We start from the raw sequence: 24,219 nt of genomic DNA on the forward strand, positions 1-24,219 counted from the left end.
GAACCTCTGCTTCCATCTTCACGTGGACTCTAAGTGATTCTAACTTCACAAGCTCTCTCTTAAAAAGATCCTCGTGATGACATTGGGCCACCCAAAACATCAAATCCCCCACCTCAAGATCATTATCTCAGTCACAGCCACGAAGTCCCTTTTGCCACATAAGGCGACGTATTCACAGTTTCCAAAGATTAGGACATGGACATCTCTGGGTGGTCACCATTCAACCTATAAGCACCAAGGTCAGCTTAATATTCTCATGAGTGTGCTTAGTGGCCTGTATTTCCCACATCCCAGAGTAGTAGGCTCTCCAAGTTTACTATATTGTCTTTTTTGTCTTTATTTATATTTGTGCCATTAAAATTTCTATCAAGAGACCTCTAGAGGTGTAGATGGACCTAGAGTTTGTCCTACAGAGTGAAGTAAGTCGGTTAATATCATATATTAACATATATATGTGGAATCTAGGAAAATGGTAAGTAATCTAGGTAAATAGATGAACCCATTTCCATGGAAGGGATAGAGACAAAGGTGTAGAGAATTTCTATATGGACGTAGGGTAAAGAGGAGGGTGGGATGAATTGGGGCATTGAGCTTGACACAAACACACTACCACGTGTAAAATAGCTAGCTAGCAGGAAGATGTTGCATCACACAGACAGCTCAGCTCCGTGTTCTGGGTTGGCCTGGAGGCTGGATGGGAGGTTCAAGAGGGAAGATATACAGCCAATTCACTTGTATAGCGGAAACTAATAATTTTAAAGCAATTACACTCCAATAAAAATAAGTAAATAAAAACCCCCAATGTTAATGTACAAAGTTGACAACTTTTCTTTTGATTCCTTGTCAACCTGCACTTATTTTGGAGATAAGGAGAAATTATCTTTGGGCCAATTCAACATTATTAGGGGAGAAGATGACTTGAGAAGCTTCATGCCAGTGTGAGCTTTCATGTGACACTGCTGTAGGGGCCCTAAGTGAGGTGGGGGCATTAGGGTGGGAGGGTCACTTCATGACAGTGAACAGTGGGAATGTAAAAAGGCAGTGCCCAAGAAGAGCTAGAGAAAGATGGCAGACCTAGAAGGAAAGTAGAGCCTTCTATGATGAAGTTTAGGAACAAGGTCACCACAAATAGCTAATGTTAGCTGGACTTCGATTACATATCCATGCAGTAGACTAAATTATTGGTCCTAATTCTTTATACTGCTTCCCATTCAAATCCTTGTCCTTGGCCATGGAACTTTTTAATTCCTCCAACAAAGACAGAGTATATTTCCAAGGCCCTTGATTTGAGACTCATCCACGTAACTTCTTTGGCCGGCAAGTGTCACCAGATGAGAGAGTGATTGGCTTACTGGACTTGCTTGTTAGGGTTTGCCCTTTTGTGCTTCTGCTGAAGGAATAGGAAGGAAGAGTATTCCTGCCCAGCCCACTGGTGCAAGGAGGGTGAGAAAAACATGGAGCAACCCAGTGCAACATGCACTTGAAGTTGCCCATCGTGATTTGCAGACACATGAGAGATCAGAGCTTATCATTTCATGCCATCAAGATTTCAGTGATTATTTACATCAGGTTGCTTATTTCCTGATCCAGTTGAGAATCTCTCTAAATGTTACATGTATTCATTCACCTCAGTTAATTCATCTACTTGCAGAGTAGAAACCATTCTCTGTATAAGTATTATACAACTATTATATAATTATATTATTTCTCTCATCTATTGCAGATAAGAAAACTGAGGCGTTGGACCATTAACATACTTGCTCAAGGTCAGGCAGCTAACAGGTGTTGGAGCTACAGTTTGAATTTAGGTAGTAGGTCCACTGAGTTCTTTTTTCAACTAATTTATTTTTAATTGAATGATAATTGCTTTACAATATTGTGTTGATTTCTGCTATACATCAATATATTGTACTCTGGTCAGCATAAGTTTCCTTTCTCTCTTTTATTCCTTATGGCCCATTTTCAATCTGTTTTCAACTATTGTTGGTTTTAGATCCTTCTGTGAACATGTAAAATGAGAAATTCATGGGCCGAGTCTTGGGTCCTAGATTCTAATTCCACTACCAATAAGGAATTGCATTATTTGAAACTGCTAAAACTGCCTGGATAGGAACACTCTAGAAGGGGGAAAAATAATTGGTTTGCCAGTTCATGATCCACATTCTCAAGGTGTGATCTGGTGGACAATATACTGGAAAACCAAAAATATGAGCCCAGAAATAAGCTGTCATTGGATGGCCAGGAGATGCCCTGTTCCAGAAGACTGGCTGTATTTGAGATTTTTATAAATAATGCTTTCTCTCTTGGCTTCAACTCTTGAAAAGGGGAGTTTTATTCTTTTTGGAAACTTTTGGAACCTGAGTTCACAGGTGGATGATAGATGCCTAGGAGGTCAGTGATCATTTGTAGATGAGACTTCTGCTGCTGCTGCTGCTAAGTCGCTTCAGTTGTGTCCGACTCTGTGCGACCCCAGAGATGGCAGCCCACCAGGCTCCCCCATCCCTGGGATTCTCCAGGCAAGAACACTGGAGTGGGTTGCCATTTCCTTCTCCAATGTACGAAAGTGAAAAGTGAAAGTGAAGTCGCTCAGTCGTGTCCGACTCCTAGCGACCCCATGGACTGCAGCCTACCAGGCCCCTCCGTCGGGAACCCCACAATGTGAATCTAAACACAAGCACCAGAGGGTGGGGTTTCCATGAAGCAAATAGTTGCTGAAGACTAGAAAGAGACCCAAGGAGGTTCAGATGTCTACTGTGCAGAGCAGGAGGCTCACAAGTCTGCTGAGACCCAAAAGAAAGAAAAGATTTAGGAATTACTGATGGGGACAATGAGAATCAGAATTCTGTAAGTTTAAAAAAATTATCACATATATGCTACCTGGTGTCTTTTGTCTGGCAGTAAATGGCACCCCACTCCAGTGCTCTTGCCTGGAGAATCCCATGGGCAGAGGAGCCTGGTGGGCTGCAGTCCATGGGGTCGCTGGGAGTTGGGCACGACTGAGCGACTTCACTTTCACTTTCCACTTTCACGCATTGGAGAAGGCAATGGCAACCCACTCCAGTGTTCTTGCCTGGAGAATCCCAGGGACGGCAGGGCCTGGTGGGCTGTTGTCTCTGGGGTCGCACAGAGTCGGACACGACTGAAGTGACTTAGCAGCAGCAGCAGCAAACAAAAAAAAGTCAAAAAACAAAAATAAGCAAAATTAAAAACAACTTGATAATGTTACTGTGGGAATTTCCAAGGGAGTTGAGAGCTGGGAAGACTACTTCCACTGTTCAGTCTTGGATGATGAAGATGGTAATAGGAATGATGATGTTAATCAGCATTTGTTGTATTATGGTCTTTATGGATTATTTATTTTCAAAGCAACCCTGGAAGGAAGATACTAATATTGTATCTCTTTGACAGATGCAGGGTTTGAGACTTAGAGTGTTTACATCATTCTCTGAAGTCACACAGTCTCAATGATGGGACTAGTATTCAAATACAGATAGTTTGACTTAGTGCCTCTTAACAAACAGGAAAATGAAAACAGAGGAAGTGGTTTCCATTTGGGAAAGAAAAGTGGAGGTGACAGCCTCCCTTGGAATTTCCGTTATAGAGGAAAGAGCACATATATGGCTGGCCAGTGAGGAAATCTGTGATACAGGTGGAAAAGGATAACCTATTAAGCTCTTGACACCCCCGACTCCCTGCCTGGAACAGATGAGTATACTGTATTAGAGACCTCTATCTTTCATTGCTCCTACCGCATTGGTTCAGCTTCTCCAACAGAAACTCTGGCCTCCAGCGGCTTGGCACATTGCCTCTTTGCCTTTCAGAATGCACCCTCATGCCAGGTAAAAGCTGACAAAAGCAGGAAGAGGGTGGGCATTAGAACAGCGGCAGGGGAAGCCTTCTGAAAGGAGCCAGAACAGGAAGTTCTCTACAAGATAGTGAGAGGTACAGGGCAGCAGGAGCAGACTAAGACAAAATCAGCAAAAAAACAGAAACCAACCAACCAAGCAAACAAAAGCCAGAGTCTTGCAAGAGTAAAAGGTGGATTTAAAAGTCAAATATTTGGAATCAGAACATCAAAATCAAGAAAACCAGGGGCAAAGTGGGTTTGCAACCTGGGTGATGATCTTGAATGCAGCTTGGCACTTGAAATGGGCTTTTGCAAGCCTGGCAGTCATGATGCATGAAAGTATTCTTTCTGCATAAAGGACCGAGCTGAGATTGGCGCTGTTGAGACTGGAGCTGAAAATTAAACCCTGCTCTATATGATGGAGGCCTGAATTCTGGGCTCACAGCTTACCACTTGCTCCCCCAGGAAGCCTGTTCCCTCATTCACTAGCTACTAGCTAGAATCACATCCCAAACTGAGCTGGCCATCAGGACCTACAGTGCAGCCATAACACCTGATCAAAGGGATCTTCATTAACTTATATTTCTGCTGCATCCTCTTGTCAACCAATGCCATCAGTTTGTACACCCAGATGCCAATACAAGTCTCACAATGTGACGTGATCACAATGCTCCCCAATTCCCATCCATTGCCCAGACCCAAGACTGAAGTCACACCAACTTCCCTTGGCTCCATTTCAGTCATCTCTGGTCATAGGCGTGTCCTGCTTGCAGACACAATCTTCCCAGGACAGTGGAGACTTCTTTAAGGGTGTCAGAGGTTGACAGATTGAACTGTTGTCCAAGGTACCTCTTTTCTCTCTCTCTTTTTTTGCTTGTTTCTCTCAAAGTATTTTCCCCCGCATCTTTTCTCCTCTGGCTTGTATTACAAGAAGCTGACCTATGAAAATTACAAGTCCAAAGCTCTCTTGCTGAGTGGTTGGGTCCAGCTAATAGGAGTTATTGGCAGGAGCCTGGATGGTATAAAGAAGGGAGAGGTCAGAGAATTTCTCTCTCCTACCCTCACTGCTTTGGGCTGAATCTTTGGAAGGGACTGTTTCTCCCCCACGGTACCAGCTCACTTCAAACTCCACCCATCTTTGGGCTGAGTTTCTAAAGGTGGCCACTAGCCTGGACTTTCTGTACTGCACAGCTCTGCCTCGCAAGCTCCTTGTGTTTCTCCACATTTAGGCATGATGGATGGTGATTTCTGAGACTGCTGGATATCTGGGCTGCCTCCCACTACCTTCTGTAAAATTTCAAGTCCCCCAATACCTCCTTCTAACTATTTCCCCAATGCTAAAATATTTCTGTTGGCTGGGACCTGCCTGATACACACTAAAAGGCCAATCAACTGGTATAGGAAAAGGGAAAAGGAAAAGTGGAGAGAAAACAAGACATCAGGGCACTAAAGCAGACTTTGGACTTGCCAGTTTTCCCCTTGCATTTGACCCTAGAGCTGCTGGGTGGGCAGGAGGCTGAATGAAGCAGTTTGTGGGTCCATATGTGGTGATCACGTGCTTCTATAGACTGCCTGGGTTCCTTGCATCCCTGAGGAACAGACCTATCCCAGGCCATATTTCCCAGGAGGAAATCAGTCTGGGCCACCTTTCCCTCCTGCATAAGTGGTCTCGAAATGCCTTGTTTTCAGGAATCTTTTATTGTTGGGATTCAAATACTGTCATAAAATATCTTCATCACAATAAAAATGCAAACTACAAAGTTGCCTTTCTGCACCGCACCACTGAAGGATGTGGGGACATTATTCAAATGTGTTCAGGGCAATTGCCACTCAGGCACTTGCAGCAGGCAGACAGGACTTAAAAATAGCACATTCCATTAAAAGGAAAAAAGACTCTTTGGTAACAAAATAAGTGACTGTTCTGTTTGTCCCTGTTTTGTACAGACACGAGTCCCCCTCCTTCAGACTCTCTGAAGAGTTGCAATTTTCCCAATAATGTAGGGGACAAGCTGTGGTGATGCTAAGTGGATCTGGATCCAGGGGGAAGAGGGGAAGACATAGCTAAGGACTGGAGAGTGTGGTTCTGCTGCCCCCTCCTCTGCCTGCATCCCCCAGCCCCCGCTCAGCTCCCCAGCCTTAGGGAGGGTGCCTTTGATCACCGGTGCACAGGGGGCTATCTGCAGTATATGCTATTGGAAGGAGAAGAGAACCGAGAGACTTCCAGAAAGTTCAGGATGCCAGTGATTTAGAGTGTGTTTTGTTGCTGTTGTTTTGGTTTTTATTAAGTCTCCTACCAGAGTGAGTTCATAAGTCTAATTTGTAAGTACAACGAAGTTAGCCTACGTACCCAACTAACACAATCAGATATATACTGTTACTTTTATGCTTGTTTCTGAACATCCGGTAGTTGAAACAAAGATACTCTATACAGCAAAATGCATAAAAGCACAACCATTTGTAGAGAATGCACATGTGTGATAATGTAAGCTAGATATGTGAGCCAACTTAGTGATTGGACATGTTATCACATGATCACATCTCTGAAAGTTCACCAGTTGAAGGTTTGCATGTAGACGATTTACTGTGTTTGCTATTTACATTATAAATAGAGAACTAAGACCCAAAAGAACCAATTGATTTGGCCAAGGTCACTCAGCTACTTAGGGGCACGGTCAGAACTTGGAGTCCCAAACCAGTGTTCTTTACACTCTAATTTAGTACCGTGTTGAACTTGTTGACTGAAAAAAAAAAAAAGCATGATGTGAGAGTTCTGAGTTAAGTTTTATTTGAGGGCCAAATGAGGCCTGTAGCCCAGGAGACAGTCCATCAGATAGCACTGAGGACCTGCTCCAAAGAGGCAGGGGGAGGCAGTCGTGTTCCATGTGATTTTGGCGAAGGGTCTGAGGGCAGAAAGCACACGTTTTGGCGGAAGGTTCTGCTAGTCACGAGGAGCAGACGTCTCCGTTCATGCTTTTAATGCTTTTCTAGATGTGAGATGATGCAAGAATTTGGGCTCATAAAACCTCTTGAAAATATCCAACTATCTGAAGGCCTGTTTTGCCAGTCTTCCCCAGAGCCCAGAGCACCTCATTCCTGATCTTGACCCTGAACTTCTTTGAGGGTGTGTTGAAGGTCAACCATTGCCATGGCCAGTGACATCATTCTTATAGAGGCGGATGGCAAGCGACAATTTTTCATCTAAAAATGAATGTGTGTAATAACTTGAATTTCAATCCTTCATCCCACCTATTAAAAAAAAAAAAAAACCAACTAGAATGTGTAGATAGTTAGATGGGTCACTAGATAGCTAGATCGCCAGACAGATAGATGATAGATTATTCACTCCCACACATACACGATAGGAAGGCTCCCACTCAGAAGGCCCCCACTCACTGCCAGTCCCTCCTGGCTACTACTTCATGACGGAATTGGAGCTAGTCCCACGAGCTTGCTGGGCTTCATCTTTCTCATCAGCAAACTGGGCATAAAGACTCAAGCTATATATACTTCATAGGGTATTATGGTGCTACAAAGTAGAGAATAATGTGGATATTCATGTTTACAGGTATTAGAGAAGAAGCAGGGATTAGCCGGAGAAGGAAACGGCAACCCACTCCAGTGTTCTTGCCTGGAGAATCCCATGGACGGAGAAGCCTGGTAGGCTGCAGTCCATCGGGTCGCACAGAGTCGGACACGACTGAAGCCACTTAGTAGCAGCCGCAGCAGCAGGGATTAGCCAGTTTGATCTGAGGGGCCAAAGAATAAATATTTTATGTTTTTAGGCCAAATACATTCTCTCTTGCAACTCCTCGATTATGCCATTATAGCATTAAAGCAGCAATGGATAATACCTAAATGAATGAGTGTGCTGGGTTCCAATAAAACTTTATTAACAAAACAGGTAACCAGTCAAATTTAGCCCATGGGTTATAGGTTGCCAACCCCTAAGAGAAAGTCCTCCCATTGTGTTCAGGGCTCTTCACTGAAAATGCCTCCAACTTCTCCTCCACCACATCCCTTCCCCGGCCCAGGGCTTGATGACTCAGCCTCAGCCTTATTTTTGGAGCAGTAGCTTTTTAAGGCAAAACATAGCTCACTAGAGGGGTTTTAAGACACAGAGTCATCTGCATCAGAGGAAGGAAAAGCTAAAAGCGCATTTATAGCCATTTATAGCCACAGTCACAGCCAGCCTTCTTTATGAATATGTTTATGTCTGCATTTCGACTCACAGCCACACACATAAAGTGGTACAGAGAAGGGAACAGCGTCGTGGATGGAAAGACACATCAGTGGATTTCATAGGACGGGATGTAAGCATAAACAACAACGCTGGATATTTATAGCCCAGCTCTAACTTTTTAAAGCACATTCACATTTATTTTCAGTTATCACTATGAGATTAGGAGGGGGTTTTGACAGATTTGAAGGAAAGCAGATACTTAGCTATAGAGTCACAGTCTGACTGGCTTGTAGATCTTGGAGTGAGGCAAGATCAGAGACTCTTGTGGACCCAATGGTACACTTTCCCCTCAGGCTGAGACATGGATCAGCCAGAGAACAGTCTCCAGTCACGGTCATGCTTCTTCCCAACACCCTGCTGGAGAATCTCGGAGTCGGTCTTCCTTGAGGACGTGATCTTCTTCCCTGATTGAGTCTCCTTGATTAAGTCAAAATGGAGGGGATTTTAAATGCTCTGGGATTGATGGGGGAACACAGAAATCAGTCCTCACAAGGCATTGGGGATTGGATGGGGCTGGATTGAATATTTCTCAGATCATGGATGGGTTAGTCATCCCTGGATGAGCTGGAATCAGAAATGCTACTCAGGCTAAAACATGAGTTAGATGATTTCCACTGAACCTAGGGTAGTGTAGCTGAAAGTGGGGTCTGGCTGCTTGCTGCTCAAAAGCCAATAAAAAGGCCAGGTTGGTAGAAAGGAAAGTTTGCTTTATTTTGGATGTCAGCAAAGGGAATGGGGTGTGGATGCCTTTCCAAAGATCGACTACCTCCATATACACACACACAATCAGTGGGCAAGAGCTTTTATAGGTGGAGGGAGGCTGCTACATGCAGAAACAGCACAGTCAGCTCTGACAGTCATCTTCAAATTGGTCATCGGAGATCTGACCAGTGTCATCTTGATTGTTTTAAATACAGTTAATCTTCAGTTCCAGGGTTAGTTTGTTCCCATTTCCTTGAGGACAGTTCTTGGTACTGTGGCTATTTATGTCATGGCTATAGTCCAGTCATCCTGTAGTTAACTTTTCCACCTGGTGGGGGTTTCAGTATCTATTAGACAGCTCACAGGATATGGCTCAGAAGACTATCTATAGCCCTTGAGAAGGAACTAAAGGTCCTTGACTTTGCTTCATGACTAAACTATTACTATTTGGTCTCCTTTGACTATTTTCCTTTGTTTTTGCATTTTCTCACTTCTCTGATATAACTTATTCTTTGGTTAAAACCCTTCCACAGACAAAAGGTAGGCAGAGGACAGTCAGGAAAGGACTATAGGATCCTGCCCCCTTTCAGCAGAGGTCTCTAGCTCTGGAATGGGAAAAACAGAAATCTGAATCTGACTTCAGAGGAAGCATAAGGAAAGAGTCCAGATACTGACTTCATCTTGAAAGAAGAGTGAAGATGCTTCTCAGTGGGTACAGAATGAATAAATCAGGCAGCTGATGAATACACTTTGGAAAACTAAAGAAGACACCAATGTGGAGATTGTCCTTCAATGGCTGGGCCACCGAATCCACCCAGAGGAAAATAAATTGCCTGTAACACATGTGCAGGGTACTTTTGATCCCAGTAGAAGAGCATATGGCCTCATATAAAAGTGTATTCTCATCCCAGGGCACTTGATGTTGGGGGACCACCTTGGGGATCAAATATAAATAAAGATTGGAGGGGTTCTGGAAAGAGCCAAGAAGTGCATCCAAACTACTAAGCTAATACCCACATCTATATTAAGCTATTATCCTTTACCTTTTCCTGGCATCCATGTGAAACCAGCCTTCTTTGAAATCTAAGCTGGGAGTCATGGAGAAAGGAGGATGCAGCTAAGCCCAAATTGTAATAATGTGTGGTCAATGAGCATTCATTGGAATACACTGAATTTAAATACACAATTTGTCAAGCACTTCTTGTACTTAAATTTTCTCATGATTCTATTTCTTTCAGTATTTACTGCTTCACTTAATCCCTCTGGTTTACATGTAATTAATCCTTGCCTTTCTAAGGCAAAAAAGCAAGGGCTTTCTGATGTAGAAAGCTGAAAGGCATTTTCCCTCAGGGACATTACCGGACATTAAAATTCCTCAAGAACATTGGTGTTTAAGAGCACGTGGGCTTTTATGACCCGTGCAAGCAAGCTAACTCTACTGCGGTGTATTGTTTCTCTGAAAAGTTCCTCCGAACAACTGATTTATAAATGGCTGCTGTCTCTGAAATTTATTTTTGTAAATTAAGGACTGTAGGTCTGTGCACACAAGTGTACGTGTGTGTGTGTGTGTTTATTCAATACCTCTCAATCCCCTTGTTGTCCTATACACAGAACAAATACCCACTCTTTCAGAGCTGGATCCTCAAATCCTTGTTTTGTTTTTTTTTAAGACCTCCTAGAAATATATTTACTGATTCCCATTGCTCCCCGTCTCCCATCAAAGTGAAAAATTGTGTGTCAGAAATCAATACCTTCAGCAGCACCCGGTTCTCCCAGCCCATTGTAATCCCTGAAGGAATCTGCACTGCCACCCACTCCCACGGGCTTCATCTCTATTGTGTGGAGCAAATAGAATCACTGAAGCTGTATTTCTTGTCTTCTTTAAACAGCAGCAAAAAAGAAATGGGAGAGACGACCACCCATGCAATTATTTCCTGATTATACTCACAATCAGGGAGAGGAAACACCATCCCTATCCCACCTTTCCAAATCCTTCCCACCATGAAATGAGTAAAAGGCTTCAGTGCAACTCAGGTCCGTCAGTTGCATCAATCCAGGGTGTAGAACACCCTATACACCAAAAGATCCGAGGAACAAGGTTCACCCCCCAAACCCTTCCTCAAAATTGTGAATCTCCACTTCTGGGAGGTAAGGGGAAGAAAAGGAGGCTGTCGGAAAATATGAATTAAAAATATGTCAAATCATCAATATATTTTTTTGTATTCGAAAGTTTTGCTTCTGACCTGCGATCTATTTACAGGTTAATTCCAAAATGTAAAAACCAATGAACAATGTTTGCATTATTAACACCATACATTTAAACCAATTCTATTGGAGTAGAGTAGTTTTTCAGTATTGTGTTAGTTTTTGCTGTACAGAAAGGTGAGTCAGCTATGCATATACAGATGTATAGTCTGATCCCTCTTTTTGGGGGGGGGGGATTTCCTTCTTATTTTAATTTGTTTTCTATTTTGTATATAGTAGTGTATTTATGTCAATCCCAGTCTCCCAATCCATCCCACCCTCCTCCCCCTTGGTGTCCATACATTTGTTCTCTACATCTGTGTTTCTATTTCTGCTTTGCAAATAGGTTCATCTGTACCATAATGTCTGACAAAATGTTATTTTCATCTTCCGTGGACATATTTCAGATTTCCTGACTTTTTTCTTTCAATGTTTCTGGTCTGATTTTTTTTTTTTTTCTGACCTGATTAAAAGTAAGATTTAAAAAGGAAAGAAAAAAGAAAGGGTACAAAAAGAAAATTCACTTTTCTCTTCTACTTAGAAATCTCTCAAGGAGGTAGGTGTCAAGAATAAGTCTTCTTTGCTACCTGCTTTGGTTTTACCCTGGCTGTGTTGAATCATTTTTGTCATCTCCAGCTATATTTCTGGGACAAATTAGAGTCTCTGCTCCTCAGAGTTCCTGGGGATAAATTCATCTTCACAGAAAATCTCATCGAATACTACAATATACAAAGATTGGGGATACTGGAAACTTTTCCTTCTTGTAAAAAAAAAAAAACAAAAAACAAACTTCTTGTGATTTGAAAAGTTATCCCAACTCAGACCTGGGCAAGAGATCTTAGTGGATTTCCCCCCGGGGCCAAAACAAAATGGTGATTTAAGCTAATTTGCTGAGAGGGAATGATTGTGTGTTTGCTTGATAGCCCAGGGATGGGAAGAGAGGCTGAATAGTCAAGATTGCCCATCCATAGAGTTCACAGTATCTGTAGTGTAGTGGAAAGTATAAAGCACCTGAAGTGAGAAAGCCTGCAAGCAAGTCCTCACAGAACCACTGGTGCATAATAGTCATATGACCTTGGAATGACGTTCATTCTGAAGCTCAGTTGCTTCACTTGTATATGCATTGGGATAAATGTTCAGTTAGCATTAAAGTAGTTTATGATAATCAAAGGAGTAAGTGTACTGGAAACATTGTGGAAACTAAAGTGCAATGCAAATGTTGTTGGTCAGTCGCTGTGTCCAACCCTTTGTGACTCCATGAACTGTAGCACGCCAGCCTCCTTGTCCTCTACTATCTCCTAGAATTTCCTTAAGCTCATGTCCATTGAGTTGGTGAGGCTATCTAACCATCTCTTTCTCTGTTGCCCCCTTTTCTTTCTGCCTTCAAGCTTTCCCAGCATCAGGGTCTTTTCCAATGAGTCGGCTCTTCCTATCAGGTGGCCAAAGTATTGGAGCTTCAACTTCATCATCAGTCCTTCTGATGAATATTCAGGATGGATTTCCTTTAGGATTGACTGGTTTGATCTCCTTGCAGTCCAAGGGACTCTCAAGAGTCTTCTCAAGCACCACACTTCAAAAGCATCAATTCTTCAGCAGTCAGCCTTCTTTATGGTCCAACTCTCATATCCGTACGCGACTACTGGAAAACTGTATCTTTGACAATAGGGACCTTTGTCAGCAAAGTGATATCTCTGCTTTTTAATATGATGTTTATATTTGTCATAGTTTTCCTTCCAAGGAGTGTCTTTTAATTTCATGGCTTCAGTCACTGTCCGCAATACAAATAGAGGTTGTATATATTTTCACACTGTTAATAACAGGCCTAAGCAAATCAGTCATTAATAAGGCACTGATTTCCTATCTTTCAAATAGTGAATTCTGAATAAGGTTGTCCTTAAGACTTAGCAAACATATAGGTAGTTGCTTTAGCTGTAGAATGAACCTATTATTTTGCTCTATGCCTGTTCATTAGTTACGTTCCATAGCATTGCTATTTGGATATTTAGCATACAAACTGACAAATGAACCATCCTTCTAATTTAATTAGATTTGGAACAATATTTTTAGCACCTAATGACTTTCTAATTTGTAAATTTACATGTAGGTTTTTTGAATTGATTGGGCTGAATAATAATAATCCTTCATAATTACATAGCATTTCATAGTTTACCAAACACTTCCACATAATATTAACTTGTTTCATTCTCTTAAAAATTCTGTTACATAGAGCATGGATTTCTTGTATCTATTTTTACAGATGATAAAGTTAAGACCTAAGGAGACTATGATTTTTCCAAAAATCACAAAGTAAGGGACCAGATCTGGGGTAGGGATCTATAAAGGCAAGAACCTCTCTGGTCCCAAGACCCCAATACCATTACCTGGTATTGGGTATTACCAATACCAATACCATTACCTTGCCACACACCTGAAAGATTTAGGCTACTCCAGTCAGGATGAACTTGATGGGTTTGTGAAGTTATGAATTTGCTGAATCACTGTCACTCAAATAATGGCAGTCATTTCTCTTCTTGGTAAAGGAGAAAAAGTTGTGAGAATGGCCATCAAACCCCTGGATTTCTAGATCATCTGGATGAATGTTTGACCCCTAAGCTGGCCCCTTACCAGCAGGTTCTCTGGAACAATAGCACCCTTGTTTATGCAACTCTACAATACAATTCCTTCCCTGGGGTCAAGACTGCCATTGACTTAGAGGCAATTTATTTTCCTCTTAATGGGTTAGTTGGCTCAGCCAGACTTCAGAGAGACAGAAAGCGCCTGGAATGGAGCCACTGTGCCTTTCGTTACCTAATGTTTGAAGGGACAGACCATTGTTTTTGTTCTGTTCTATTGGTTCTAAAAGGGGGCTTCCCTGGTGGCTCAGTGGTAAAGAACCTGCCTGCAATGCAGGAGCCGTGGGTTCTATCCCTGGATCAGGAAGATTTCCTGGAGGAGGGCATGGCAGCCCACTCCAGTATTCTTGTCTGGAGGCTCCCAGGGACAGAGAAGCCTAGTGGGCTACAGTCCATGGGGTCACAAAGAGTCTGACACGACTGAAGCAGCTTAGCACTGGTTCCATAGACCCACCATGGTCCACTATAGGAGGGAACTGCATAAGGATGTGACTCTCCAGAGACAGAGATAATGGCATCCACACTTAGGTATCATTAGCATCACAGATGGTACTCAGACCATCACAGGGTAGGTGACAGGAGACATGTCCTCTCTGGAACCCAGGAAAGCAGCATCACTGGAGCACTCCTCCTGGCACCACAGTGAGGAAGAAAAAGAGAAAAGAGTCTACACAGAAGGTCCCACGTGGCTGTGGGGAGCAGTCTTTACTGTGTGTGAGAGGCCATGTCAGGATCCCGAGAGGCAGAGGACCCTGGCCATCTCACAGTGGTGGTGAGAGAATACAGCTCCAGATGCCAGGAGCCCCACTGGTGCTGGAGGCCAGACCCGGGCCCAGTACTGTGATACTCCTTAAATCCGCTCGGGTTCCTCCTGGTGGGTAATGACAGCCACCACGGAGTCTGAGATGGCTGAGCATTAGCTGCAGCTTCACAATCTTGCCACGAGATTATGATGAAAGCAAAACAAACAAACAAAAGGAAGTGACTCAGTCCTGTCCCACCCTTTGTGACTGTAGCCCACCAGGCTCCTCTCTCCATGGGATTTTCCAGGCAAGAATACTGGAGCAGGTAGCCACCCGCTTCTCCAGGGGATCTTCCCAACCCAGGGATCAAGCCTTGGTCTCCCACATTGCAGGCAGATTCTTTACCATCTGAGCCACTGGCGAAGGCCAATGAGAGCAAGTCTTAGACCAAATTCTTTCCAACATTTGGATATTTACTAAACAAACAAAAAAACCAAACATTTGGTAGCAAGTAGGCAAGAAACAATGTGATAGGGATTTTGGTGGTGGTCCAGTGGTTAAGAATAAACACGGGTTTGATCCCTAGTTGGGAAGCCAAGATATCACATGCTACAGGTCACCTAGCCCACCCCACAAATAGAGCATTTGTGCACCACAACGAAAGGTCCTGCAGGACACAGTGAAGATGCGATATGCTGTAACCAAGACCAAATGCAACCAGATAGATAGATAAAAAGAAACACAATGATAAAGGCCATCTTTGTAAGCTTAATGCTCATCAAACCAACTCTGTATAGAAAGCTTACCTAGGGCAGACAACAATATTCTAAAGGCCGGATTCTGTTATCTATAGAGCAGAAAATATACAACCAGAAACTTCTGATCCTAAAGCTAGTCACAGGACCACGAAGAGACCAGCTCTAGTGTTCTCCCTTAGAAAAAAAGGTTGCAAATGTGATCAGATGTTCAAGAAGCAGTAAGGGGTGTCCCTACAACATTCTAGCCATGACACATTCTGAATACCCGTTAATCTCATCTATAGGAACCCATCATGCCTTTGATGCTGTTGGAAGATAAAGATAAACTAAAGTATTCTGGTATTATTCCTGGGTTATTTTGGCTTAGTATTTTCGAAGCCTAAAGTAAACACGATGTGTTTATTCAGCTTAAATAAAAGAAACAAAATAGCAGCTACCTCCAGTATGTGCCTACATGCTAGGAGTGTGAGTTCCAGAATAAAGCATCTGACTGCACTAAAATATAGTTTTCACCAACACACAAATAACACCATGCTGTTTAGGCTGATGTCATTTTAAGTAAATTACAGATGTCACGGTGGTGCTAACAAGCCTAGACGAACTTTGCAGATAACCAAAGATCAGATGTGATGAATTGCATGTCAGGAGATGCCAGTGGAGGGGAGAGCACAGATGCAGACCTGGTCCCTCCCACTGCATGATGCCAAGAAGTTCCCACGAAGGTCTGAAGAGATGGGCGAGCCTGACAAAAATGACGGTTTCCTGAAAGCGACTAAAGGTGGTTCTTTGCTCTCCAGGTTTGGGAAAAAAATGCAGTAACTGCTCTAGCATGTAAAGTTCTTTCTTAAGACCTTTCAGACACTTCTGTGGCCTAACAGTCGTTACTTAAGGGGTGGACGTCACACCATGGGATCCTGCGTGTTCCGCACTCCGGTAAACCCTCACTTAAAGGCGAAGGGCTTTTATCAGTTCTTAATCCCCAACCCATTACCACAAATCTGATCTTATAATCCCTTTATTGAGTTTCAGGTGGGAAAAGACTACTTCCATTCTTTATGCCCTTGAAACGTTCTCCCCAAATAAGTCTCCACTGCCCCCTATCTCTATACTGATCAGCAAGTCTCTCCCCCACCCAGTGACAGCAGCTGCGTCTAAACTACCCATCTGCTGTCTTTCTGGGGCTCTGCCATACTCGCTTCATGCCCACTAGCAAGTGCATCGCATTTCTATTTAGAAGCATTCTGCCTACCCTGGTTATTTTTGGCTACTTATCAATCACTGCACATCTCTGTGGCAGGCACTGGAACTGCTGAACAGTCCTGCCCCCAGTATGCCCAGCATCTTCTGTAGGCTGGACCAGCAGTGAGTCAGGGATGTCAAAATGAGAGGGTAAGTGAAGTCTCGAGCTTGATACGTGGGGACTGGAGCTGGTAGGATGGTGGTGAGGTGGCACGGTATCTCAGTCTGTCCTGGCTACCCGAACAGAATACCATCCGCTGGGTGGCTTATCAACAATGCAGAGTGTGATTTCCACAGTCCTGGAGGCTGGAAATCTGAGATCAGGGAGCCAATATGGTCAGGGACTGGCAAGAGCTATCTTCAGGGATGCTATTGAATTGGTCAAAATTTTCCTTCAGGTAAAATGTTATGGAAAAACCCGAATGAAATTTTGGCCAATTCAATGTTTCTCCTTCTAGCCTCTCATGATAGAGAGAATAAGGGAGCTTCCTGTGGCTTACTTTTTTTTTTTTGATGCATAATGGACATCTAGAATTGAGTTAGTTTGGGTATACAACATAATGATTTAATACTTGTATGAATTGTGATCGTTATAAGTCTAGTAACCACCTGTCACCACACATAGTTATATATTTTTTCTTTTTTTGTGATGAAGGCTTTTAAAAATGTATTCCCTTAGCGACCTGCTGCTGCTGCTGCTGCTAAGTCGCTTCAGTCGTGTCCGACTCTGTGCGACCCCATAGACAGCAGCCCACCAGGCTCCCCATCCCTGGGATTCTCCAGGCAAGAACACTGGAGTGGGTTGCCATTTCCTTCTCCAATGCATGAAGGTGAAAAATAAAGTGAAGTCGCTCAGTCGTGTCTGACTCCTAGCGACCCCATGGACTGCAGCCCACCAGGCCCCTCTGTCCATGGGATTTTCCAGGCAAGAGTACTGGAGTGGGGTGCCATTGCCTTCTCCGCCCTTAGTGACCTACATATATGCAATACAGTATTATTAACTGGCGTTGTCATGCGGTACATTACATTCCTTTGATTTTCTTTTTTAAAAATTACTATTTATTTTTGGCTATACTCTGTCTTCATTGCTGGGTGGGGGTTACTCTCTGGTTGTGGTGTGTGGGCTTCTCACTGCAGTGGTTTCTCTCATTGTGGACCACAGACTTTAGGCATGCAGGCTTGAGTAGTTTCTGCACGTGGGCTCAGTAGTTACTTCTTGCAGGCTCCGGAGCGCAGGCTCAGTAGTTGTGGTGCGTGGGTTCTGTTGCCCCGTGGCGTGTGGGATCTTCCCAGACCAGGGACTGAATCTGAGTCTCCTGAATTGGCAGTCAGATTCTTAACCAGCGGACTACCAGGGAAGCCCTGACCTATTGTTTTATAAATCAAATGTGTAACTTTCCACCCCCTTTACCCATTTTGCCCATTGCTAATCCCCACCTGCTCTAGCAGGTAACCACCTGTTCTCTGTATCTATGAGCTTAGGTTTTGTTGGTTGGTTGGTTGGTTTCTGCCCTCAAGGTCTATGCATGTTGTCACAAATGCACACATGGCAACATTGCATTCTTTTTTATGGCTAGTATTTCATTGTATGTATACACACAATATACACATAATGTGCATATATATATATATGTGTGTGTGTGTGTATATATATACTAATCCCACTCATGAGGGCCCTACCTTCCTGACTGAATTATCTTCCAGACGTCCAATACCATCACTTTGGAGGTTAGGATCTCAATATACAGGTTCTGAGGGGACACACTCATCCCAGAACATGAGGCAAAAGGAGGAAATAGGACGTTCAAGTGTTGAAATCTCTGGTCACATATCATCAGAATAGAACTTCACATGCGTCTGGAAATATACACGGAACTTACATTTTTAAATGCAAGTAAAATTTACATAACTAAATGAACCACTTTAAAATTCGCCATTCAGGAACATTTAGTGCATTCATAAAGTTCTGAAAAGGATCGTCTCTATCTAGTTGCAAAGCAATGCTATCACCCTAAAAGAGAACCCCATGCCCACTAAGCAGCAAATTCCCATTCCTCCCTCCCCAAGGCAGCCTGAAGCCTACACTCTGCATTCTGTGTCTATGGATTTATCTACTTTAAGTATTCCATGTAAAAAAACCTCATGGAACACATGGCCTTCTGTGCCTTTTTTCTCTCACTTAGCATAAAGTTTTCAAAGTTCATCCACATTGTAACATGTATCAGAACTTCATTCATTTTTATGGCTGAATAATATTCCATTATGCATATAGACCACATTTTGTTCCCCCATTCATCCATTTATGGACACATGGGTTATTTTCACCTTTTGGCTATTGTGAGTTATGCTGTGATGAATATGTGTGTATGAATACTTGCTTCAATATCTGTTTTCAATCCTTTTGGTTATATACCTGCATGCTTGCTAAGTCACTTCAGTCATGTCCAACTGTTTGTGACTCTATGGGCTGTAGCCCACCAGGCTCCTCTGTCCATGGGATTCTCCAGGCAAGAACACTGGAGTGGGTTGCTCTGCCCTCCTCAGGATATATACCTAGGAGTAGAATTGCTGGGTCAAACGGTAATTCTATGTTAATTTTTTTTTGAGGAACCTCCATATTTTCTGTTGCTGCTGCACCATTATAAGGACCCACTAGCTATGCATGAGGACTCCCATTTCTCCACATCCTTATCCTTGCCAAAACTTATTATTTAAAATTTTTGTATTATTATAGTTATCCTACTGCATATGATAACTCACTGTGGTTTTAATCGTTATAGATTACAGGCTTGTATTCCTCCAAAATTTTTTTGCGGAAACCCTCATCTCTGACATGATGGCATTTGGAGAAGGGAATCTTTGGAAGATGATTCGATCATGATAATGGAGTCTTCTGCCAGGAGCAGACACAGCAAGACAGCTGTCTGCAAATCAGGGGAAAGCCCTCACCAGAACTCAACCAGACTGTACCCTGATCTTAGACTTCCGGTGAGTAAGTTGATTTCTAGTAGAGGAAAATGATGATGCTACGGACCTCTGTGGACTCAGGTGGGATTAAACCCTCCCTCCAGCAACTGAAAGTGATGCTGAGAACAGCTGTTGATTCAGGTGGACAGCAGGACTTGACTTGGAGTTTCTTTACTTCCTGTTGTTCTTTAGTCGCTCAGTCGTGTCTGACTCTGTGCGACCCCATGGTCCTCTGTCCCCAGGCTCCTCTGTCCATGGCATTTCCCAGGTAAGAATACTGGAGTGGGTTGCCATTTCTTCTTCCAGGGGATCTTTCTGATGCTGGATCAAACCCATATCTCCTACATTGCAGGCAAATTCTTTACCACTGAGCCCCCCGGGGAATCCCTTCTTTACTTGCAACTGCTTAACAAACTATGTCATTTGCTTTTTCCGACTGTGCATTAAATTTCCTTTTCCTACATGGTGGCCAGAGTACTTGGTGGTCACGGAAAAGCAAACTAGGGCATGGATGTTCCTCTCTATTGGGTGGGGGCTTGCTCCTAGAGACAAACATATGGTTACCAAAGGGATAAGAGGGGGGAGGGATAAATTAGGAGGTTGGGGTTAACAGATACACACTACTATATATAAAAGAGATAGCCAAAAAGTGCCTACCGGATAGCATAGGGAACCGTCCTCAGTATTTTGTAATGACCTCTAAGGAAAAGGAAACTGAAAAAAGAATGTAGGTACGTGTGTGTATGTGTGTGTGTGTGTGTGTGTGTGTGCAATTGAATCAGTTTGCTGTATACCTGTAACTAACACATTATAAATCAACTCTACTTCAATGAAAGAATTTAAAAAAATTTTAAAAATCACCATAATGTTACCATTTTGCTTCAGGAGAGAAGTTATATAAGACAGCCATCCTGCCCCTCCTAGCCTCCTGTGGCTGGCTAAAACAAAGTCAGCTGTGCTGAATGCAGACAATGTCCTGGTGGGTGGGAGGGTTCCCTACATTAAAATAAAGGCGTTGTGTGAGGAAACCAAATCCCAGATGTATTTACAAGTCTTTCTAACAGACTGAGATTCCAGTGCCCATTTTCCTTGAAGAGTTTAGAATGAAAGAACAATCTCGAGGGAGGAAAAATGTAGGTACCCTGGGACACCTTTCATTTAAAAGAGAGGAAGAAATTGGCTCAGAGCAAAAAAGTGGAAACTTCCTTAGTTCCTGTACCCAGTGCTGTAGAAGGTACATGGAAGTGAACAGAAACAAGAAGACACATCTTGCTGTTCATCTAAAAAGAACGGGCTTTGACTTTTCACTTTCATGCATTGGAGAAGGAAATGACAACCCACTCCAGTGTTCTTGCCTAGAGAATCCCAGGGATGGGGGAACCTGGTGGGCTCCTGTCTATGGGGTGGTACAGAGTCAGACACGACTGAAGCGACTTAGCAGCAGCAGCAGCAATGACCCCTAGTGAGGCTAAATGATGTCCTTATACACGTGGAAAGCGACTACTCTTTATTTGGGGGCTACACGTTTCGTTGCTGACACCAGACCTCGTTCTTTGCTGAACGCATCTGTCTGCTGCTCTTGAGCCATGAAATGATTTGTCATTTCTCCCTAGTGAACTGTTAATGGAGAGCACTAAAATTCAATTTAAAAGTGGGAGTTACCACATAATGCTGTTGTTGATGATGGATTATGGGATTTAAAGGAACATCCACATTGTAACTTTTTTTTTTTTAAGGTTACAGACCATCAGAAAGAAATGGCCTTTGAAATACACTAATGCAGCAGCAGCCAAACATGTTCTCGAGAAAATAGTTATTTATGAGATTTTATCATTTCACTGTCAAGATAGGCTGAAAATCCTACCATCTAATTTCAAAGCCCACCACCACTGCTCAGGGCCAAGGCACTGGGTCTAGGTGGGTAAAAGAGTTATTAAACGTCTGCGGTACAGCAGAAACTAATGCAACATTGTTAAGCAACTATATATACTCCAATAAATATTAATTAAAATAAAAAAAAACAACTGGTAGTTAAACATCTAAAAAAAATTTTATTAAGTCTCAGATGGGATATTGACATCCAGACTTCTGTGACAGAAACTCCTAGATGTTACCAGACCTGTTTCCTCTACTTTCTGGAGTATAACTAGATCACATTCCCCAGGGTTGTCTCTTGCCCAGTATGATCATGTGACTGGACGCTGGGACTTGGCCTGTGATTGGAAGCAATGCCCAGCAATACATCTGCTTCAATCTGCTCCGTGCTCTTTCCACGCACTCCCCTCCGTGGTGACCCCATAGAAACATAGCTGAGCCAGGAGATAGAAGGAACCTGGTCTCTGAATAACTGGACAGAAGACATGACTGATTAGCTATACACGTTTGGATTTTCCATGAGTGAGAAGTAACCCCCTGTTGGAGTAAGTCACTGAGATTTTGGAATTCACCTATTATACCAGGGGCAAATACTGCCTTCATTTCTGCGGCTTAATTGACAAGTCGTTTTACAAGGTGGTAAGGAACGTGGACTTTCTGCCATACATCAACATGAATCAGCCACAGGTGTACCTATGTACCCTCCCTCTTGAAACCCTCTTCCGTCTCCCTCCCCATCCCACCTTCCTAGGATGTCACAGAGCACCAGCTTTGGGTTCCCTGCTTCATACAGCAAACTCCCACTGGCTATCCATTTTACATATGGAAGTGTGTATGTTTCAATGCTATTCTCTCACACATCCCAACCTCTTCTTCTCCCACCATGTCCAAAAGTCTGATCTTGATATGTGTGTCTCCTTTCTTGCTCTGCAAGTTGGATCATCAGTACTATCTTTCTAGATTTCTTATATATGCCTTAATATATGATATTTATCTTTCTCTTTCTGACGGACTTCCCTCTGTAGTATAGGTTCTAGGTTCATCCACCTCATTAGAACTGACTCAAATGTGTTCCTTTTTATAGCTGAGTAATATCCCAATTCAGGAGACATAAGAGATGTGGGTTTGATCCCTGGGTCAGGAAGATCCCCTGAAGGAGGGCATGGCAACCCATGCCACTATTCTTGCCTGGGAAATCCTGCGAACAGAGGAGCCTGGTGGGTCCATAGGGTCACAAAGAGTAGGACACAAGTGAAGTGACTTAGCATGCACACATACCTGAATTACTTTGATGTACACCTGAAACACGGCAAATCAACTTCAATAACTAAATTAGTTAATTACATAAGGAATCTTCAGAAAATAAAAATAAGAATGTGGGCTTTGGTGCGAGATCCGAGTTTGAATCTCTGCTCTGCCATCTTGGCCACATAAATTTAGACAGATTGCTTAATTTCTCTGAGTCTCAGTCCTTCCATCTGTGAGAAGAAGATGACGAATCCCACTTTCCACATGATTGTGAGAAAGTAACAGATTCATACTTGTAAAGTGTTGGCATGAGGCTGGCACACAGCAGGTCCTTGCTGACCTCCTTCTTGCACCCCTTCCTTCCTTTCAAGATCTAGGTACAGCCCTCCTTGAAACTGACTTTTCTAAGACCCAGAACTGACATGAAATTATGCATCTACTTTAGATTTCTCCAAGTCAGAGATGCTAAAACTAGTGGACTGGAGGCTGAATTCCACTCTCTGCCATTTTTTTTCCCCTGGTGTGTGTATAGTGTTGAAGGCTTTTAAGTGAGATGCCAATACTTATGCATCACAATAAAAATTCAGTATCTAGCTTTTCTTAAATAACTGAATCATCTGGAACGCTGAGTCTGCATCTCTACCTCACTGACAATGAGGTGACAAAAATAGAAAAATCCACAGAATCTTCTCATGTGCCAAGTACTGATCTAAGCATTTTGCTTATGATGTAATCTGATTCTTATAATACACTTGTGAGAGAGGTATTCCTGTTATTCCCATTTTTCAGAAGAGAAAACCGAGGCACGAGAAATTAACTGACATGTCCAAGATCATGGCAATGAGAAGTGGCAGAGATAGGATTTGAACCCAGACCCTCCAGCTTCAAGGCTGAACTCTAAAACTACCTTCCCACACTACCTCTTACGTTAACTGGACCTTTGTTGGTGCTATAGACACAAGATGTGTGTGCCACACTCACTTCTGCTACATCCTCTTCTTGGTTGGCAACTTGCAAGAAAATCTAGATGGAGACTAATTTCTTAGATTAATTCCTGAGAAAATACTGTGGAGGACTTCAGTGACTTAGTGGATGGAGACTAATTGCCCGTGACTTTGGTCAGGCAGAGAGAGTACTGACTGCCATGGAGAGAGAGTCAGGTTCAGACAAAAAAAAGAAAGTCAGATTCCTCCTATTTCCAGCTCCTTGGGAGAAAACCAACTGCATTGCAACAAATACCCAGATTCTTTTATTCTGCAATGAGGAGGTAGTTTCTGAATTATTTGATTTACCAGCCCCTCATTTCCAATTATGTCACTGACTCAGAGCAAAACAGTGAGGGGAAAAAAAAAAATCAAGTGCCCATGACACAGCCTTATTTGAGGAAGTGAATATCCTACAGTCTTGTGAGGCTGACGATGTTAATGATAGAATCATGTAGCTTCTGGAAACCCTGAAGTACCAGTAGTTTAACCAACTCCTCTAGGTCTACAGTTGGCTCCTACCCAATGCTCTGCACTGTCTCGCCATGATTCCAATAATGATAATAATCCGTAAATGAGTATGCCGACTGTGCGATTGCTTTTTCAAAACTGGAAAACATTTTTATTTAATTTTGAATCTTATAGCAACTTTATGGTCTAGGTAAAACCAGTTTAGCCCATATTTTCTAATGGTAAAACCTGATTCTAAGAGAAATTACTAACTTGCCCCTGGTCAAAGC

General features: G+C 42.9%; 1 long non-coding RNA gene across 1 annotated transcript; it reads left to right on the forward strand.

Annotated features, from left to right (window-relative positions):
* Positions 1–8,565: 8,565 nt before the first annotated feature.
* Positions 8,566–9,889, forward strand: LOC129644598 (uncharacterized). Its single transcript, XR_008710861.1, has 2 exons — positions 8,566–9,200; positions 9,323–9,889. It is a non-coding gene; the product is annotated as an uncharacterized LOC129644598 (long non-coding RNA).
* Positions 9,890–24,219: the final 14,330 nt, after the last annotated feature.

Source organism: Bubalus kerabau, chromosome 2 (genome assembly GCF_029407905.1).
Source record: "Bubalus kerabau isolate K-KA32 ecotype Philippines breed swamp buffalo chromosome 2, PCC_UOA_SB_1v2, whole genome shotgun sequence".
Taxonomy (NCBI): domain Eukaryota; kingdom Metazoa; phylum Chordata; class Mammalia; order Artiodactyla; family Bovidae; genus Bubalus; species Bubalus kerabau.